Raw genomic sequence first — 22,236 nt, forward strand, 5'->3', positions numbered from 1 at the left:
CTTTCAGACCCTAGGGAACTCTTTCTAAGGCTTACCCTGTGTCCTAGGAAGAAAAGTCATTTATCCAAAGGCTTCAGAGATGATAAGAAAAAGGAATTTAAGTGTTTTAAATGCTTAGGTAAGAAACAAAAGACAAATTAATGAAATTGTCCAATCCTTCTTGTCAGCAGGAATGCAATAGACTTTTATGTACATGCTGTCGGTTGCCAGTCCGTGCTAACCCCGGGCACTTACTCCTGCTTGATTCAGTTCTGAGGCCTGGTCTGCAAGTTTGCCCAGTATTTGCAGCTGTTCGTCTTGGTAACTGAGGAATGTTTTGCAATATTAAATAATTTACGTTACTTTTTAATGGTCACACTTGGAAGCCTAATATTAAATTATATTATCCTGAGACATATATATATATACATATATACATATATACACACATTTGTTTAAACATATATGGACCACTGTGACACTAGTTCTTTACACTGACAACAAAATGGAGGTAAAATATTATAATTACAAATATGCAATTAAAATTGTCAACATTACTTAAATAAATGGATTTGCATTTTTATATTTCTTAACTATAATTTTGACTGTTTTTTACATTAAAGAAATGGTTTTTTAGTATTTTAGAAAAGAAATATTTGTAATATATGAGCAATATAGTTAATTGAGATGTTATCAGAATTTCCATATTTAACATAACATTTTTAGTCTTTAGATCATTACTGTTAATAAAACACAAATTGTGTTAAAACATTATTATAGATTTTTTTGCAGTTTTGATCAAATTAAAGCATGAAAACAAGTTTATGGATTGAATCTTAATATTTATAAGTATGTACATATTTATTGTTATTCACAAAAATATTTCTGAATGAGCAGAATACTCTAATATGCACAGTAATTATCACACTCAGCAGTTGTATTCTGTATGATTTAGTTATATAAAAAGTAAGATATTAAACATAATTTTGTCATTTCATTTTGTGATTATGGGCTATTTGTCACAGTCTAAGAGGTCACAGTCTACTTAGTAGTTTGTTAGCTTCCTTGGTAACTCTCAAATTGCAGGCATTCAATTCCACTCTCCCAAAAGATAATCACAGCCCCATTTATAAGGTTTGGGGAACTGTATTAAAATGAAACAAACACAAACAAACAAATAAACAAACAACCCAGGTCACTAAGCACAAGGAGACAGGAAAGTGAAGAAGGTCTAGAAAGATTAAATTTATTGAGGTGGTTTTTGTTTCCCTGGAAAGGAAAAAAGGATGTCTGCCTGCCTCTCTCTCTCTCTCTCTCTCTCTCTCTCTCTCTCTCTCTCTCTCTCTCTCTCTCTCTCTCTCTCTTCATTTTCTTCTCATCTTTGGTTAGGAATGATTTGTATCTCTTAAAGGGTTAGCTCAAGTATAAAAGTCTTGAAATTGTCCCCATTTTGTTTCACCCTCTGTAGAGTGTGTGTGTGTGTGTGTGTGTGTGTGTGTGTGTGTGTGTATCTCAGTCTCAGTAACTAGCACAGTTGAGTACCACATCACTAAATAGATTTGAGTTTTTGCTATCAAAAAAATGGAAGAAGGAAGAAAAAAAGAAGGAAAGAGAGGGAAGGAATAATTTTTAAAATCCCTGTTACATAATGAAATTTTGAGGAGTCTATTGATTGTAAGCATTTGGCTTTGGCTTCCCCACATTTTCCCAGTGCTTGAGATGATGAAGCTTTTGTCCCTTCCATCGTCCCCTTCCTGCCATCCAGTACCATCCAATCATGGAAACCAGCGGCAAGCAGCCAGTGGTGAGAGAGCTTTGAGTAGCAGTTACAAGACGAGGCCATTAAGTACAGGCAAATATTTCACTTTTTCCTCAAAAAATAACCAATAATAATTTACAGAATGGATTTGAAATACATCACAACCAAGCTGTTTCTAAATTGTTCAAACTTAATATTATCACATGTTTTTGAAGTCGTAGCAAAGACAGCCAAAATTGTAATATTCTTTCGGTGGCAAATGTCATATTACGTTTTTAGGGCGTTACGTCAATTTAGTGTTTCACGTATTATTAATAATGCCTCATTACATAAAATTATTACTAAACTGGCAATTAAGTGGATGTGAAAGATCCATATGCTAAAGTGCTCATAACATTTCAATTATGAATTTCACATCAGATGTCTTCTAGTGTACATTAACAACATCAGCGTACAACCTCTGCCAGAACCACCCAAAGGAACTCGGTTTTGTAGCTTGTGCCATTGGCATGAAGTCATTTTGCACATTTTCCTGAATTTAAGGAAAGTAAAAATGGAAGAAGCAGATGAAGCAGCTAGATGTCTCTCTAGGTAGTGGGGCAGAATTTGCCAGTGCTAGTGTTAGCCCTGTCTGGAATGTATGAAACCCTGGAGGTGCCATGTATACTTATTGGTGAATTGTTTTCTTGTTCTTTGGTTTACATTTTCCCCTCCAAAAACAAATAAATGAGCAATAGCTAATCAATTTTCTTTCCAGTTGTATGTTCACGATGAGGTCAGCTGGCTGGTCAGCTGAGCTGACCGAGGCTGGGCATGACAGGGATGAGTTGACCCTGCTCCAGACTTCTTCTCTTGGTGAAAGCATCTTTGACTGTCTTTTGGGTGTTTATAAAAGCAGGTGATGAACCAGTAAAGTGCTTCTACCTGGCCACTGTTTTTTTGTTTTTAACACAAAATCCAGTAATACCTTAAAGAAAGACTTAGTACACACTGCTCCAATCTGTATTGGATTTAGCCTCCTCTCCTTTGTGCTTCTAGACTAATAGATAATAGAGGCTTCATCACAGTATGGTATGGAGCTCCTTCAAGAATTAGGAATGGAGTATGGAGCTCCTTCAAGAATTAGGAATACCTATGCCTGGCTATCAGCACAGTGAACAGGGAATTTCTTGGCATACCCTGGTCATGTGCAGTTTTATAAGGCAAGCTTTGGGCTTCTTTATCCTCACTTACATGGTATAGTAACTGGGTAAGTAAGATCAGTAGTTTCCTAGGCCACTAGCATGTAGCATCTTATTGGTGGTTCTATGATTCAAGGCTAGAAACTCTGGTTTAGCTCATGTGACAATAGTTAGATTCTAAGCTAAATAAATACTTTTACCAGAATAGCAATAGATGAATTCATGACTAGCATGTCTCCCTTGCCTTGAGAACCAGTTGATTCTCTCAGCTGCTAGAGATTAAAGAAGTTCAATCATTCTTCCTAAGATTGTATTTCTTTTGACAAACATTTATCGAGCTTTGAGATGAAATACATTTTCCATCCTCAAAGGATTGATTCACAGTCTAGTAAGAATGGTGCTGGGTTTCTATATTGTGTATTCAAGACTAGAAAGATGTAATGAAGACACAGGGAGTGTGGTCAGTTCTTCTGGGATATAAGCTGAAGCCACCCTGGGCTACTTACCAAGCCTGCTTTCTGGTTCTTTTTGTGCTCTTGGTCTCAGTCTCTATCTTATATTTCATTCCTTGCTTTGTGTCTTCTAATTGAATAAACTTCTATTTCTTCATAAGTAATTATTTCTGTACACAAGTTTGATTATTCTTTGGGTGGGTTTTGGGGCTTGTACTCTGGGCCTGGGGACTGTCCATGAACTCTTTTTTTCATATATTTTTATTGTAATTAATAGAAGGGTTACATTATATTCACCAGATAGAAGGTGCTTTACTACACAAACATTGATACCCTTTCTCATGTCTTATGTCCCTGAACTCTTTTGCTCAAAGCTAGTGCTCTACTAATTTGAGCCACAGCTCCCCTTCTGGTTTGGGGGTGGTTAATTGGAGATAAGAATCTCATAGACTTTCCTGTCTGGACTGGCTTTGAACTGTGATCCTTAGATCTCAGCCTCCTGAGTAACTAGGATTACAGGTGTGAGCTACTAGTGCCTGGCACAAGTAAAGTTCTTACCTGTTCTTTTGCTACAATGTCTGTTAACAAATCTGATTCATTTTGATCACCTCCCCCTCTCATCAAACAGCTCTACATGCTTGAAATACAGGTGGTTTTTTTTTTAAACTTATCACTGATCAAAGTACTTAAAGTCCCATTTGTCCTGTTCTAAGTGCTAATTACTTTCCCTAATCCAATTTCTTTGGTGTATTGGTCATGAGCATCTTAATACTATCTTCTATTTCTTCTAAAAAATATAATAGGAGACATTATTTTATTTCCTTTTAACAAATTTATTTAAACTCCTGAAATTCTAGAAATTAAACTTGACACTCTTCATTTAACAGAGATTCTTAGTGACAAGGATTCATTGCACTTAATGCAGAAGCTCACAGACTCTCATTCTCCTAAATTTGATTTAGAAGGAAATGTTTCAGGGCTTCTCAGAAGTGAGGTGCATGCAGATGTCTTTAAAGCCTCGGGTCAGAGCTTTTTCTCTATCATGGGGCTTTCACTCACAGGCCTGAGCCACAGGTAACACAGTGGACACCCCTTCCATCCCAGCCCACCATCAGTGCCAAGAACCAAAGCACTCACAGAAGAGATGAATTAGAACAGAGGCCTGATATCATCAGGCAATTTCTAAAGCTCTAAGTAAGGTTGGGCTTAGAAACTCTGGCCGCTTTGGACTTACTTCCTTCTCCTCTGCCCTGTGGCCAGAGAAGATAGCTAGTTCAGTAGGCCAGGTTGTAGTGGCCAATAAACTCAAAGGTAATCCTGCTCAGCACAGTGCAAATGTGATTCTTGTTCACCTGTCACAGAGGAGTTGGAGAGTGTGTAGCCCTGGGAGATGGGCATCTGCAGGACTAGGTCATAGGCCCATGTGGGACCAGCACATACAAATTCTGTCCCTTGTTCTCCAAGATCCTGATACAGCCATTCTAGAACCTGGGCTAATGCTGACGCTGGTATCTTTTAAAAATGTCTTCCAGGAGAATGTCATGTCTGGAGTGCATTTCCTTCCATCTAGCCAGACAGAAGGAAAGAAGATGGAGTAAACATAGGAAAATTTTATAGATCAACCAAGGGGTTTGATATCTATCTGTCTGTCTGTCTGTCTGTCCGTCCTTCGGTCCGTCCGTCTGTCTGTCTGTCTGTCTATCAATAGCACTTCATATTCCACTGGAGAAAATGTCACCCTAATCATCTTGCTTTCCCAACTACAAAACAATCTGAGAGATAGGGATTATTAATGTGATCAGAAAAGTAGAGAAGGAAGTCTTTTGACCAGAAGTTACTCAGTGCCAGCTGCCAATGCAGCCGCATCCATCCCAGAGCTTTTTCATCTTGAGGCTGTGTCTGGAAGGCCTTCTGATAATGTGGAAAGGGAATCCGAGGGCCCTGTGCAGTGAGGTGAAATGTGCTTGTGAAGAGCCAGGCCTTATGATTCACTTCCACGAGGAATAGAAGAGGTAAGAAGCCATGGCTTACTCTGACTGACTCTGTCAGCAAAAGGAAGGATTGTTCTCTGAGAGACATTTGTCCATCTCTGGGAAGCTAATCAACTTCTCTAAAAGACCAGAGTATCAATGGATAAGAAAATACATTTCAAGGAGATTGCAGAGCAGTCATTCATTCTGTGTGAGTGCAGGAATGGATGCTGGGAAGTCAGTTCCGTTGTACAAACAAAAGTGTCTGTCTTCAAAAGAGCCCAAGGATGTAACTTTCCAAGAGTGTTGGATGCCCTTGGAGGAAGTTCTTGCTGACAGGTCACAGAGGCGGGGCGGGGAGGGTTCAGAGTGCCTCACCCACTCTCAGTATGGGAATGCTGGCGTAGGTGTGCTCTTTTATTGCAGTCCCACCCCCTGTAAAGGTAAGAGCTGATGTGGAACTGGCGTGTGCAAATTCTCTCCCTCTGTCCTTAGCCAAGGGCAACCATACAAAGTGGGATTAATTGGGATTATGGGGGCTTTGGCTGCTTGGCTGCTACTCAAGGATGAATGCTTAATTTATGTCTCAGTGGTCTTGACTCCTGCCTGATTAAACTGTCTCATTCAGGCCATTGTTTGCCAAGGACTTTCTTTTCAAAGGGTAAGCCACAGGTGTACTTTTATGTGACAGACTTTTTTTTTTTTTTTTTGCTCTGATTCTGTACAACATGTGGCTCTAATGGATTGCTGGGAGACCATCTTTCTCTCAGAAATAACTAAAAGCACAAACAATTCAATGGCCTCTCCTCCCATCTTTCAAAGCTTTTTGTGTGTGTGATACTAAAATGTCAACAGGTGTAATTGTTCAAGACTGTATAGGATGAATGTGGAATTATTACTGGGCAAGAGAAAAGAGCAATTGTTTGGAGAATGGCCATTAAGCAGAGATGTTACTATTCAGAAACACTTTACCCCCTCTTCACAACACGCTTCCCCCTAAAAGGTGCTCCTTGTAGGCCTGGGTCCTACATTAGGGTAGATGAAGCTGAGCGGTGAGGGGGGCGGACCCGCCAGGGAGTGTCCTTGTGCTAGGCCTGCGGGGATCCTTCCCTGGTGAGATGAGGAGCTCTGTCTCTGAGGTTTGTTGCCGCCTGGATCTCATTCTGTTGTTATTGGCAAAGATAAAGAATGACAGGCAGCTTTTCTTCTGTGGCGATTTAAATGAAGACTGTCCACAAACCTAAACTGGCTTGATAGTTTAAACCTATTTGGTTAGTTTGGTTTCAAGTATATAACAATTTTTTGAATAATTTGTTATTTTCTTATTGGCTTGGCTCATGAGGTCAGACCACAAACAAAAGAGCCAAATGGATTTGAATCAATCTGTGCTGCAGCATAAACACTTTCACACTATTTCTGGAAGTCTCATGAACATACCCAGAAGCAAAGATGCCCAGGATAAAGGGAAGTTTTTTGACTGAAAGAGATGTTAGAAGACATTGTTGTGCATGAGTTTTTGACCTAGTTAAAAATAAAATTGTGATTTTATATTAAATTAATGTGATGGACTTGTACATTAACTATGTGACATCTAATTAGTTTAATTAATTAATTAATATCATTGTGGAAACTTGTTTTTCAATATTCTGTGTCAAGTACAAATTACTACAGGAATTATGAGCAGCTTCATTTTGTATTTGCATGGTACCATTTGGACTACAGTTGGGAAATTGTCACAAGGCACCACTACTATTTATCCTAGCTGCGTGAGGCTGGAAATATGACTCAATTGGTAGAATGCTAGTCAATAAACAAAAGTTTCAGGTCATGAGATAAAGTCTGCTCTCAGACCAAAAAGGAAAAGCTGTTTAACAAACATAACTGATTGACATGAGAAGTCTATCATTTACACTTGGGAAAATCATAACTGATAAGTATTCTAACTCTGCTTTAAAAATGTTTTTTATTATCTAATTCTGCTTTTGATGAGGAGTCTGTAAGTTTCAAAGACTCCATGATAGATGAAATTATGAGCACATGATGATATTAACATCACTTTTTCTTTTTCTTTTCTTTTTTTTTTTTTTTTTGTCAATCCGGGCTTAAGCTTGGGGCCTGAGCACTGTCCTTGGGCTTTCTCAAAGCTAGAGCTCTATCACTTGAGCCACAGCATCATTTCCAGCTTTTTCTATGTCTATGGTACGAAGGAATCAAACCCATGTCTTTGTGCATGTTAGGCAAGCATTCTACTACGTGGCCAAACTCCAAACCCTACTTTTAACTTTTTTTTTCCCAGTCCTAAGCTTGAACTCAGGGCCTGAGCATTGTCCTTGGGCTTTCTCAAGGCTAAATTACTACCACTTTAGCCACAGCACCACTTTCAGCTTTTTCTGTGCGTGTGATACTAAGGAAAGGAACTCGGGTCTTTGTGCATATTAGGCAAGCACTCTACCACTAGGCCAAACTCCTGGCCTACTTTAATTTTTATAACATATTATCTCTAGGAAAATACTTTGGTGATCAAATTTAGGATTTCAGAGAGGGACAGAGAACCCAGAGAACTAGATAAGTGAAAGCAAATGAGTTTACAAATATAAAATCTAGGCAACACCATCAAACAATCTAAATTTTGGGACTTGCATTCAGCCTGGTCCTTGGTTAAGGATATGAGGTTGGCAGGAATACACACCCTTATTTTGATATTTGAGAAGTGAGGTACAAGTGTTTGGATATGTTGATTCCAATCATTGGAAGCAAGGGAGCCTAAAAAATTAGATTTGATTTCCCTTTTATTTGCATTGAGTCATTAATTTTTCAAGCTGAAAAACAAGAATGGACCTTGAACATTAACGTAATATACCAAGAAATAAAACTACTACTCAAAGTAGCAGGAGCATCATCAACCATAGATATTGTCTTTGTATATATTTTTTAAATGAGTATAACAAAATTGCTTCTTTTCATTTCCCTGTTATGTAACTGAGCTGATTTCCATGTAACTATGCTGATTTTAATGTCTTTTCATGTTTCATAAATGTAGTAACAGTCTTCATCGTGAGTTGTGACTTTTACATTTTCTTATATCTTTACTCATCTTGGACACCATCCCCGTTCTTGTGTTTTGCTAAATAAGGTTCTGGCTCCACCCAAGTAGAAAAGGTTGTAGCTGGCAATATGACTTAATAGGGACAGAGATCAAGTCTTTATATTGTGAGGTTCTATTGACTTCTTCAGCCCTGCGCCTTGTCCTGGTTTTTATTTTTCACTTGTAAAAAGCCTTCAAAGGGCAGATTCTTCATTAGTGGTTGCAGAGTAAAAGGCTGTGTTCAGTTGTTATTTTGTTCTATGCCACTATTGTCTAGCACAATGTAATGTGACAAGAACTGTATAGAGCAAATGGGAGGTGAGGTCTCAGCACAAGGAACTCTGATGTTACAAAGGAGCAGTGTTTTGAAATGGCCATGCCAGGTGTGGTTGAACAAGGAGAAAAAAAGCCTCACTAACAACCAGCACAAGCCCATTGGATAGGGGGCAGGAAGGGACTGGGGAGAGCAGAGAGAACATTGCTCAAAAATGGTTCCTTGAAAACTACTTTAAAAGCTGGTGGCCCATACCTTTTTGTGTGTACATGCCAGTCCTGGGACTTGAACTCAGGGCCTGGGCACTATCCCTAAGCTTTTTTTGCTCAACACTCGAGCCATAATGCCATTTCCAGCTTTTCTGTTTATGTGGTACTGAGAAATCAAACCAAGGGTTTTATGCTTGTTAGGCAAGCACTGTACCACTAAGCTACCTACCCAGCCTACATTCTTCTAATACTACTTACTCAGAAGAATAAGATCTGAAGGTTGTGGTTTGAAGCCAGCTTGGACAGACAAATCTGTAAGACTATCATCTCCAAGTAACCAGCCAAAAGCCACAAATAAAGATAAGGATCATGGATACAGCACCAGCCTTAAGTGAAAAGGCTAAGAGATAGCACAAGGTATGCATATGTGCATACACACACACACACACACACACACACACACACACACACACACACCAATTATGCTTTTATTTATTTATTTTTGCCAGTCATGGGCATGAGCTCAAGGCTAGAGCTCTACCACTTGAGCCTTAGCACCACTTCCAGCTTTTTTCTATGTATGTGGCACCAAGGAATTGAACCTGGGTCTTCATTCATGCTAGACAAGCACTATACCACTAGGCCAAGCTCCTGGCACCACCAATTATGTTGAATGATAATTTTTTCAGACTCTAATGATATCACAGGAGGAAGCACGAAGGCAGGCTATAAAATTTCTGGAAAAGGCCATCTAGGAATAGATCCCACATTGGAAATTTGGGATTCCCCCTTCCTCCAAGCAGTGGTTTTAAATTCTGCCTCCAAGTTCCCCACCATGTTGAAGTCAAAAAATGATCATACCTTCTGACAAGAGGCTTAAAGCCTGGGAGAAGCAAGGGTTTTTTTGTTTTGTTTTGTTTTTTTCTTCGTCATGGGGCTTGAACTCAAGGCCTGGGCTCTGTCTCTGAGCTCTTTTGCTCAAGGCTTGTGCTCTACAACTTTGAGCTACAGCTCCATTTGTGGTTTTCTGGTGCTTAATTGGAAATAAGAGTCTCACAGTCTTTCCTGCCTGGGCTGGCTTTGAACCAAGATCATCAGATCTCAACCTCCTGAGTAGCTAGGATTATAGGTGTGCACTACCAGCACCCAGCTTGTTATTGTTATTTGTTTGTTTGTTATGCCAATGCTGGAGCTTGAACTCAGGTTGGGCACTGTCTCTGAGCTATTTTTTTTGCTCAAGGCTTGATTTTTATTTTATCTTTGTAGATCCATGAGCAATATGCCAATTATAATCTTTTTTTGTGTGTGGGGGGGTCATGGAGCTTGAACTTGGCCTGGGTGCTTTCCCAGAGCTCTTCAGCTCAAGGCTACCGCCCTACCCTTGAGCCAAGCCCCACTTCCCGTTTTCTAGAGGTTAATTGGAGATAAGAGTCTCAGGTCCTCTTGTGCCCGGGCTGGCTTTGAACTTTGATCCTCAGAGTAGTTAGGAGTATAGGCATGAGCCACTGCACCCGACAATCACAATCTTCTTTTTTTTTTTTTAAGAGATCCCATGAACAGAGGACAAATTGAAGGCTGAGGTGGAAACTGAAGAATCCTCATGAAATGCTTGTCTTCTGAAACAAGCAGAGTCTTCAGTGAACTGTAGTATGGGCCCTTAGAAGTCAGATGTGTCTTTGTTCCTATACCTCTGTTATCACTTTCTTTTTATTTCTAAAGGAGGCAGCAGCATTAAGTGGCATGAAGTAGCCTGTGGCATTCCCTGCCTCTAAGGGTCAATGTGCCTAATATTGTAGGGGAATTTAAAAGAGGACTCCATCGTTCTGTGGCAAATATTAACGTATGCTGTCATGCATGTTAAAAGACTGGTAATCAAATCTCATGCCTCAGAGAGTAAATGAAGACTGCCAGGGCAAGCCTTCTTCTTGCTCCTCCCACTCCTCTAGGCTCACACTTTCCTGTTCAGGAAATATGGCCAGGTGGATGGAAAGGCAGAACTGGTCATGCTGTAGCCCACTGAAATTACGTAACCCTCTGTGCCTTAGGACCTAGATAGGGAACTGGGAGATACAGAGAGGGAAAGTCAGGGTTCTGAGCCCTAGCAGAATGGCTCCTTCCCTGGAAAGCTCTCTGAACTGAAGAGATTTTGAGACTGAAGAAAAGACAAGATTTGATAATTATCCTGAACTGAACAAGGCTTACACTTGGGGTGTAGGAGATAGCCCTCCGGAGACTCCAGAAAACCCCCACCTCATCTGGGGCTCAATTTTACTGTTTTCTTGGTCACCTGGAGAGGACAGAGGATTGGCCGTCTCTACGTTCTTCCTCTCCAATGCCGTGAAGCCAGTGGGAAGTCACCCCATTAGCTCCTCAGACAAGATTCATAGGCAAGAACCCAGACTGGCAATGAGGCCTGGTATTCCTTACACCAGCACCTTCTCTTTCTCCGCTTTACTTCACCCCTCCCTCAACATATGGACAGCTCTGTCACTTCCCAACACCTAAAGAACCCAAGAACATTAGTCAGATCTGTTCCCAGAGCACCAGCTCCCCTCTGCATCTCTCATTCCCAGCTGACTACCTGCTCTGCTGCTCCATCCTCCACCCTCCACTCTCATCAGGGCTGCAAATTCCCTCCAGGGCCCACCTGGTTCAGTGGAACCAACAGCTGCCTCCTTCCCACACCTTTTTACCTCCATATCTGTTTCCTCATTCTTCTGGATCTCTCCCTAACTCCCTCACCTCTCAACAAGTCCAAATCTGCCTGAGACTTCTCTCAGTATTTCCACAGCCCCTCCTCAGAGAAAGTCATCCCCCCAGCCACTATTCTATACCATCTGTGTGGCAAGTTCTAACTGTGAAGCTAAGCCTCCACCTCCAAACACAGCACTATCCATTTCTAGAGCATCTCAGGTATTTCAAGTAAAAAAAAAAAAAAGACCATACTTAAGGACCAGGAGTTTGGCCTAGTAGTAGAGTGCTTACCTAGCATGCACAAAGACCTGGGTTTGATTCCTTGATACCATATATATAGAAAAATCCAGAAATGGTGCTGTGGCTCCAGTGCTAGTCTTGAGATAGTCTAGGGACAGTGCCTAGACCCTAAGTTCAAGCCCCAGGACTGGCAAAAAAAAATAATGAGCATATCTAAACATTTTGGAGCTTTCAGATCTCAGCAAATCTATCTAGACACTCAGAATCATCTTTTCCTCTCCTTATGTATGAGTCCCACCACCACATGTCATCAATTCTACCACTGTAATACTTGATAATTTCAATCACATCTCCATTGCATAGCCTTTGCACAAGGCCAAGCAACCGCCTCCCCCTGTTCTCCTAGCTTCAAGCCTTGTCCCATTTATATTAAATCTGATCTTTTTAAAATATATTTTTATTGTAATTAATAGAAGGGTTACATTATATTCACCAGATAGAAGGTACATTATTCACAGACATTGCTACCTTTTCTCATATTTTTGTTCCCATTTCCCTCCTATCACTCTCTCCTCTCATCTTGTTTTCCCCCTTCCCTATCCTATTTCAAATGATCAAATAAGCATATATGCAATATATGCAATATATACAATATATAAGGTAACAAGGTAAGATACTGTAACAGTGGAATCGATTCTTTTACTTTAAAGGTCAAGAGATATGTTGGGGTATACATTCAGTTGTGATTTCTCTGTTGCATATTTCTTTTTCTTTTTTGCCAGTCCTAGGGCTTGAACTCAGGGCCTGGGAACTGCTAAGGTAAGCACTGTACCATTTTTCAATAGCAACTTACTCAGAACTTCATCCCAGTCCATTCTCATTTCTTCTATGTGTTTCTGTAGCTCTGTAGGCTCTGTCCCCCGAACTTCATTTCAACTCTAAGCTTTTCCCAACTTGGGACTCAAACAATATTGATCCTTCAATTTGGAAGACTTGTTCTTCCACTTTTTGCCTGGCTGATTTCCACCAGTTTTTCTCAGGTCTCCATATTGATATCCCTTTTTAATGCAGACTCTCTTCAATTTCCTAATCTAAGTTAGGCCTCTTAATTTTGTTCTCAGTTCCTCATCTTTTCTTGTACTTCATAATTATCAACCTTTTGTGTTGACAGCCTTGCTTCCTATAAATTCAATTAGTTCAGAGATTATGACTGTCTCAAAGTTACAACTGAGAGTCTGACTACTGACAACTCTGTGGGAGAAGGAGGAGGTAGCTCCTACAAACATCTCAGCATCTTAGGTAATTATTTTCCTTACAACACCCTAAAATGAATTATTATTATGTCCTTTATAATTGTGTCAGGCATAGATGACAGAGGTGCTGGAAATCGAGATTTTCTTACAATGATTAAATGGGCTACCATGTCCTACTTGGTTGAACAGATTTTCAATAACTTGAAATTTGACTACTAGACAAGCATTCAGAGAACCTGCCACTGACTCGCAGAGTGATCTTGACCCAGGCTCTCATAGTGTGACTGCCCTGGACAGAAAAGCAAAACAACATCACATAAAACAACAGGGACAAGATGATACACAGATTCTGTATAAATATTTGCAGTGCCCAGCCACTGCCTTTCTGTGTGGGCTGGTAAGATATTCTAGGGAGAGCTAGACACAAGTCAGAGCTCCAATTCTATATTGATGAGGGTCTGGACATATCATTCTCTCTCCCTTGGAGTCACTTTTCTCAGTTGTAAAGTGCAGTTCATAACAATGCCTCTTCCTACTGCATATACCTCAATGGGAAACTTCTCTTTGCAATGAGAGCTCTAGATCGACATCAGATTTATGTTCTTTCTAGCAAGAAAGCACTATACAAATATATGGTGTCATTACTCATTTATGCAGATGCAGGTCAACCACATATAGACATTTGAATGTTACCCATTTGTTCACAAATAGCTTCAAATGTCATTGTGTTTTGTGTACTGTGACAGAGACTGGGTGCGCTGAACATCTTAGAGAAAATAAGTAAAATAAGAAAAAAAAAGTCTCCTTTGTCATTGAATTCCTTTGAATAATCTGATTTTTCCATCACCCAAGCAGTGGTTTTATAGTTTTACATTTTAGTTTATATGCTGCCCCCTTTTTAAAAAAGGAACATAGCTATTACAAAAAGTAGGAGACACCTGTATACAAGGTACATTTACGAGGAGTCTGTGAGCTGCTGTCACAAGCAGTTAAAAGTAAAATGCCTTTGTCAAAGTGAGTTAACAAAGTATATTGTGTGACATGGAATCCTTGACACATTCATCATGCTCATGTGGACGCTCTCAAAACTTGAACAACTGACAGTCTCTAGCCAGCTCTGCTATTGTGTGCACAAATGATTCCATTTCCACCCTGCCCCACATCATCTTCCCTGCGCTAAGGGCTGCAGGTGAAGATGACCCCACTGACCTGCTCCCAGGTATGTGGGCTCTGAGATCTAGCAAAGGTAATAGATTTGTTCTGGTACAGAATCACAGTGGTGACCAGCTATCCCAAACCTTTATTTGCAGCGGAAGATGTGAGAGGCCAGTGGGTTTAAGAGATGGGACAAGGTCATGGAACTTATCAAGTGGCAGAGTTAGTGCTAGGAAGAACGTACAGTGACTTTCAGCTCGGTGTGCCTTCTGTCTTGTAGCCAAGAGTACTGTTTAGATATGATTGGAGCTCTTTAAAATTCCTGCTTCTCTTTTTCCAGGAATGTGGGTGGGTTGGCTTGATGTTAGGTATGATCTTGTGACATTTTTTGGTCAATGAAAGGTGAATGGATTCATATCGCTTCTGCACAATAATATGCAGGAGGCATTTTTGCTATTCTGTGCTCTCTTTCCTAATGGAGGTGAATTCTGAAGCGTTGCATTGAGATGTTGACTTAACAAGAGCTAATAGAAAGTTGGCAGGGTCTCTATCAACCTGTGTCTCTGAGTGACTTTGAGAAACACAGCCCCCCAGCCAATCTGCTTTAGCATACAGCACTAAAAGTCTTTGTTACATTGCATAACTAGTCCTTCCCATCACAACTGCAATATGCAGGAAGTTGTTTGTGCTCATAGCAAAGAATAGAATCAAATGTCTAATTCAAAAGAAACCAAGAGCTGGGAGAGGCCCCCTCAGTGTAGAGTACTAACCTAGCACATGCAAAGAACTGGGTTCAACCCGGGCATATCACTGAACCTTCCTGAGCTTTGGTTCCTGATTTTGTGAAGTAGGAATGAAGTTTCATCTTGGAAGAATTATTATGTGCATCCCTTCTTTGATCTAAGGTATACAGTTTTGAAAATTCTGTGGGCTTATGAAGGGAGTGTTTGTTGGTCAATCATGTAGACTCCTACCAAGGACAAAAATAAACTAAAAGAAAACACCAAGATTCCTGTTGATCCTTTCTGAAGTACTCAAACCTTCTCCGAAGAATTTATGCTGTGTAAGAAATCTCATGAGGCCAGAGAGTCTTTAAAATTTGAGTTCTTTAAAATTCAAGATCTCCTTACTAAGTATGGACTTTCTCCACCTACTCTTTCAATTTCCATACTAAGAGACAAGTCTGAGTTGGGAGAGATGAACAGAATTAGTATTTTTTTTTGTAGTTAGGATGATCTATGATTCTTTTTGTGAACTAGATTTTTGAAAAATGCTTTATTTGCAGTGTCAGAAGCAAAGTTTGTGGGTCGGCTTCTTTTAGAGTAGATAAATTACATGATTTTTCGATGAAAAAAATAATCTGATCTAGAAAAGAGTCTGTCTAGAATTTTGACTCTAATGAACTCCTGAAATACAGATATTTTTTTGGACAGGAAGTAATTTTGTTTTGGGCACCTACCACCCCACTAAAAATGCCAGGTGCCTGTGACTCACACTTGTAATCCTAGCTACTCAGGAGATTGAGATCTGAGGAATGTCTATGAGACTATTATTTCTAATTAATCACCAGACTAGCCAGAAGTAGAGCTATGGCTCAAGTGGTAGGGCACTAGCCTTAAGCAAAGAAGCTTAGAGACAGTACCCAGACCCTGAGTTCAAGCCCCAGACCAGGAAAAAAAAAACAAAAAACAGGAGATTCTCTGGGACATCTACCATCCATAACCAGCTTTAGAGTAGGTACATCTTTTTTCTTTCAGTTTAGTTCTCAACCATACAGATTGTTTTCTTGCTGTATATCCAATTATAGAATTAAAGCTAATATGGTTCATTTAGACATTTTAGTTCATTTTTAATGGCTTTGAAAGGGCAAAGAAATGTGGACACCTGGAATCTAGTTGAAATTCTGGCAACTATATATTAAATAAAGAACAATGCTTTAAAAATTAGGTAAGACTTGTGGAGAATTTCAGGATTTTAAAGAATGTCTTTTATAGCTTCCAGTTTAATTTTAAGCAGAGGGAAATGTCACAAATTCTAGTTAAATCTAGTTCTGTGGGTAGATGGGAGTAATGAAAACATTTACTTGTAAAAAAAATCATATAGTGATTTCTAAGGAAAATAGCTTTCTAAATTATTGCCTGGCTTCCTTTTACTTAAACTTTTCTACCTTCAAAAACGTTTCTTTCCATTCCTCCCTGCATTGACTAGCAGGATGCATTAGAATGAACCTCAAGATCTAAAATGGAAGTTCCTGAATTGTTAGTTTTAGTGTTTAGTTCCTAAGACTCTTTAGATCCTGTTTAGGTAAATGTCTAACAGAATTGCATGGCCAAAAGTACATGATACCCTGGGAATAACACCAAATGCCTTACTGTGGGCATTTAACAATGGACACTGCTGTGTGAGAGAGAGAGGAGTGGGGGAGAACCCATACTGGGAATCATTTAAATAGCCCTCATTTGTGGCTTTTACACATTTTGGAATACTTCAAGATGGAGAAGGGAGGAATAAATCTAATTTTAACACATCTTGAAGTCCCACTAAACTATTTTTGGATTTGATTCTTGGTAGGAACTTTCCAGCATGTTTCATCACACTACTGTTGGACAAAATGATTCACTGTCCTGTTTTATGCCAACCATGCACAGGTCCCATGCAGCTAAGGGGCAGTACTCTCAATCCATTCCCAGGAGAAGCAGGAAATCTGGGTGTGAAGGAAGACTGCTTTGGAGAGCAGTTCTAAGGAAAATTGCAATGAGATACTGTAACTGTGGTATGTGGCTGTCAGGATGTCAGGGTGGATATTAACATGTAATTCTTATAAATGAGAGCCAATTTTGGTACATTCACAGAAGGACCGGATCCAAATGCCCAGGCTAACCCATTATTTTCTACAATACTGACATTCAGACTGCAAATTTTAGCCAACTAAAGCTAAGCTCCTTTTTGCCATCCTAGAAACAAACTTAATACTGGCCAAAATGTTGTTCTCCCAAAGCTACCGTAAAATATCAACTGAATCAGTTCATTGTCTTTGTTTGAATGGTTTAGAAATATTTTCACTTTTAGATACTGCCCACTAAATCCTTTCACAGAGCAGATTAAGCTGGACTTGGTTGATCAAGCAAAATTGCTGATCCACCTTTAGTAGTCAATTAGCCAGGGGTTATAGCTCCAAGAACACACAGACATATGGATCAGACATGGGGACTTAAGCCTGAATTGAGAGCCCAAAAGGATTTAAAGCTAACGACATCTTCCCCCTCAAATGTCTGAGGAAGGGCATATGGCCAAAAGAGGACAGTTGTCAGCAGCATCAGGTATTTGTCCAGTTCCAAGAAGTAGCTTGGCTTCTCTGGAAGAAGAGAAAAAAATAAGGTATTCTTGGCCGTTATTAGAGAAAAAATTGAAATCACAGCTGGTAGGCTAGCTCTCAGGACATGCAGCTTGATTTCCAGATACAGATTTTCTCTAGTTTATTCTTCTTTTTTTTTTTTTTGGTTGGTCATAGGGCTTGAACTCCGGCCCTGGGCACTGTCGGTGATCTCTTCAGCTCAAGGCTACCACCCTACCTCTTGAGCCAAAGCTCCACTTAAAAGTTCATGAGACTTTTTTTGCCCCCTTTGGCATGAACTCGGGGCCTGAGCACTGTCCTTGGGCTTTCTCAAGGCTAAAGCTCTACCATTTGAGCCACAGAACCACTTTCGGCTTTTTTCTATGTATGTGGTACAGAGAAATCAAACCCTAGTCTTCATACAATGTTAGGCAAGCACTCTACCACTAGGCCAAACTCCACGCCCTTCTAGTTAATTCTTAAGAAAGTGCTGATCCTCCACTGACTCCCAAGGGTTGAGAAAGCAGTAGAGGTACCTTCTGGCATTTGTGTATAAGAGTATGTTTCACAGAACTATTTTTGTTTGCTTTTGCATTGCTGAGGATAGTGCTGAACATCCTATACTTCTGAGATACAACATCCTCAGCACAATTGTCTCTCTAATCCCTTGCTCTGAAGGGAACAACTCAGGCCAAAGCACATGATTTACAGAGAGAGAGAGAGAGAGAGAGAGAGAGAGAGAGAGAGAGAGAGAGAGAGAGAGAGAGAGAGAGAGAGAGAGAGAGAGAGAGAGAGAGAGAGAGGAAGAGGAGAGGAGAGGAGAGGAGAGAGAGAGAGAGAACAAGCAACAAGAAAGAAAGTTGTATCACCAAAACATTTAGTCAGTGTCCCAGCTGAGTTCCTGAACTTCAGAAGCAGTGTTTCAACTTGACCTCAATTCTTAATCAACCAGTGACCTCAATAAACAATTCTAAGCTAGGGAGTGTTGGCAATAAAATCACTCCTCTGTATTTTACCACTTTTTATTGACAAATATTATTGTCTTTACTTTCTAATATATTTTAACATGGAAATAGAACCCAAACTCTTCTCTCGAATGATGTGAGCAGCAAGGTGGATGATTGGTTTTTAGCATTTACTTTGGACACAAATATATTGGCTACTGAATAAAGTGAACGTACTTGAGGTGCCAGTCCATGTACTTGAATGTTAGCAAGTAGAATATGTTGCCCATAACAGTATATTTGGAATTGAAAGATAACCGATTGACCTGTATGATAAAGAAAACTACTATGCAGGGCTACATTGCTATGAAAGTCTATTTCTAGTATGCAATTCATTTCACATTGGTCTTCAAAGCCAAATTGTGTACCCTCACCTGATTGTAGTTCTCCTTTGAAAGAAAGCAGTATACCCATCGGGCACTGTCCCATCAGATGGATCTCTGCCACTCTCCTCTTTATATCACTGCCCATGAAAAGAGGGATGGGGACCCTGCAGGTGGGCCATACCTTCAGACCCACAGATGGGGCATAGTACCTCCCCTAGAAGCCACCTTGGCCTCTGACAGTCAAGTACTTCCTATCCCTGGATAAAGTTAACATCATTGATGCCTGCTAGAAATAGTCTGATGTGGCCCTAGGACTGGGAGAGATGGAACTACATCTGTGGATTTCCTCTGTTTATTTCTTCATGGCCAACAGCAGCAGCAAGTCCTTTTTCTCTGCAGTTTGTCATCATCTTGTTACCATAAAAATCACATCTCAGTTTGGGCTGCAGGGCTCAGAAAATGCACAAGCACCATGTTAAATGTTATGATGTGAAACATCATTTATTTCTTCAACAATTCATTCCAGAGGCTGGGCTGTAGCTTAGAAGAAAGAAAAATCTTTTTCTACTTCCTTCGTCCTTGCTCTTTTCTTCTCCCCAATCCTGTTCTCTGTTCTCTTTCTCCTATTGACCACTTGTTAAATCTTTTTGTTTGTTTCCCCTCTTTCTCCTGGGACCCTCCGACAGGCAGGCTTGCCAGATTCATTTTCTGATCAAAGCTGTTTGATTTGGTCAATTTTGCCACATTGGAGACGTTCTCTATTACAGAGATAAATAGCTTTGGGCTAACTGTCAACGAAAACTTGTAAGCTAATAAATTATTCCAATTTCTTCCCGAGGATTTCTCTGGAGACAGCCCTAGGAAATACACTTTTTGATTAGTAAATTTCTCTGTGTGTGTGTCTGGACATTCAAATGTGTCGGCTTTGATTAGCACCATTGCTTTTCAAGTCGACGTTGGCTGAGGGGCTGTCAGTTGCAGGCAGCCCTGATGCATAATGCATCAACTGGGCCCAGAAACAGGAATCTCTTCCAAAGCTGGAAAGGCGGGAAAATTGCCCTAACAACCCTACTGGCTTACTCTGCACCAAAGGGAGCTCAACTTGAAAGTCTTGATAAGACTTGCCTCCACTTCTCTGGAAGCCACCTACGCTGGGCCCATAGTCTTTGAAGAGACCATGACAATGGGCCTGCCAACAACCAAAGCCACTACTCCATCTGCTCTGGCCACCACCTCTCCTCCCACAGTTTCACCCCTGCATCCTCATCCTTGCCCTCCACTCCATCATCCTGGAGTCTCCAGGCAAAGGCCAGCCCCTTCTGGGCAGGCCTAGACGTCCCTTTACCTCCCCTTGGATTCTGGTTTGCCGTTTGTCTAGTTAAGGGCTCTTAGGTTGTTATAGAAACAATATTTTGGCTATAACAAATCAATCGGTGCGTGTGAACACAAACATACAGATCATTTATCAACTGCAAAATACCCTAAATTATGACCTTTCTAAAACCTATCAGAAGGACGAGCGAATGCATAACGTAAATTAAAGTTTGAAGGGTCAGCGGTTTTTACTTTCACTATTCATCTTTCTTTCACCTTATAGGTTTAAGAACAAGAGGGCTGTGTAATTACATTTCAATGGGGTGCAGCGGTTCATTATTCCCGGCTATACCAATCTGCTGCAACATTTCCAATGCAGTCAGGTACATTTTAGCAGATATTAGTTGGTGTAAGACCATACTTGCTCTTTGGTACTGATAACATCTTTTAATGCATAACAGTGCTATCATCTCAATTTAGAAAAGGCTAAAGGGTGAGGGCTTTTCCTCAGATCGATACAGTTGTTCATATTTTATAAAGGTGGTAAAGCCTGGCTGGTAATTCTTCCCAGATAGCATTTGCCCTTTGCCTTCCAGTTGCTCCTCGTCTCTGATTATCATTTCCCCAATTTCCTGACACCCCATGTGGTAGAAGACAATGTTTTGCACCGGCGCCCAGTGCACTGATGGAAATGGGTAGCTTCCAATAGAAAATTCTTCTGTGCCAATTACCTGGCTCCACTTGGTGAAGCTACCACACTGCCAAGAGGAGGCATCCCAAGTTTCAGCTCAGCCAGGAGAGGTTTGAGACTGTGGCCACTGTATTTCTTTCTATGTGTTAAGTCAGACAGCACTTTGTGGCACCATCTGTATGCTCAGCTCCTGAAGTATAGCCGTGGTGGGGTAAGCAGGGAAGGCCCAGGCTCCCCTTATGCTTTGAAGAAACGGATGGGACAACTAGCAGAGCCTACTTCAAGTCAGAAATCTAAATGAAACACATATATAGATATGCATGTGTGTGCATATGTAAGCATGTACATGAACATATAAAGAGTAAGATACACACATTCTTATGTATGTGAGAATGTTTGCACATACGATCATCTTGTTGTTCATGAATGCGTATGTTTGTCAAATCACAGATAATCACTAGAAAAATGCACATAGTTATTCTTGGGGAAGGAATTAAAGGAAGACTGTAAGTTAGATACTGCCAGAATCATTTACTCATAAAATGGTACTCACAGTTTGTTAATAAGAAGGAAAGGGAGAGGGAGAAAAGGAGAAAAGAAAGAAGAAAAAGATGAAAAAAGAAAATAGGGGAAGGAAAGAAAGATGAAAGGATTTTCCTTTTTCTTTAATTGAGACAAAATACCCATAACATACGTTTTGTTATGTTCAGCAATTTTGTGGTTGTTTGTTTGTGTTGTAGTGTGCTGGTAGGGTGTTGAGGGGCAAATTCAGAGACTTGTATATGCTACCCTTTCAATCTCCAATCTTTTGCAATTTTTAAGTGTACAGTTCAATAGTACTCAGTCCATCCACACTCTTGTACAATTCATTTCTAGAATGTTTACACCTTGCAAATTTGAAACTTTGTGCTCATTAAACAGCAATTCTTATTGCCTCTTCCTCCCAGCCCCTGACAGCATTCTGTTTGCTGTTTCTGGGAGTTTGATTACTTTAGATACTGTAGATATGTTGAATCGGGCAGTATTTGTCTTTTTGTTTTCTTACTTATGTCACTTAGCATAGTGTTTTCAAAGTTTATGCCTTTTTGTATGTCAAAATATTCTTCATTCTTCAGGCTGAACATATATTGTATGCATAAACCACATTTTGTTTATTCATCTGTCCTTTACTCTTTGCCTATTTGAGTAAGGATGTATAAGCAGCAGTGTGCAAATATCACTTCAAGATGTGGATTTGAATTCCTTTGGATATGTATCCAAAAGTGAGTCATAGGGTAATACTGTTTTTAATTTCTTGAGGAAAGGACATTCTTTAA

General features: G+C 40.1%; 1 pseudogene; it reads left to right on the forward strand.

Annotated features, from left to right (window-relative positions):
* Nucleotides 1-2,508: 2,508 nt before the first annotated feature.
* Nucleotides 2,509-22,236, forward strand: part of LOC150064315 (sorting nexin-7-like) — a 29,776-nt pseudogene continuing 10,048 nt past the window's right edge.

The sequence above is a fragment of the Megascapheus bottae genome, chromosome 4 (assembly GCF_031878675.1).
Source record: "Megascapheus bottae isolate mThoBot1 chromosome 4, mThoBot2.hap1, whole genome shotgun sequence".
Classification (NCBI taxonomy): Eukaryota; Metazoa; Chordata; class Mammalia; order Rodentia; family Geomyidae; genus Megascapheus; species Megascapheus bottae.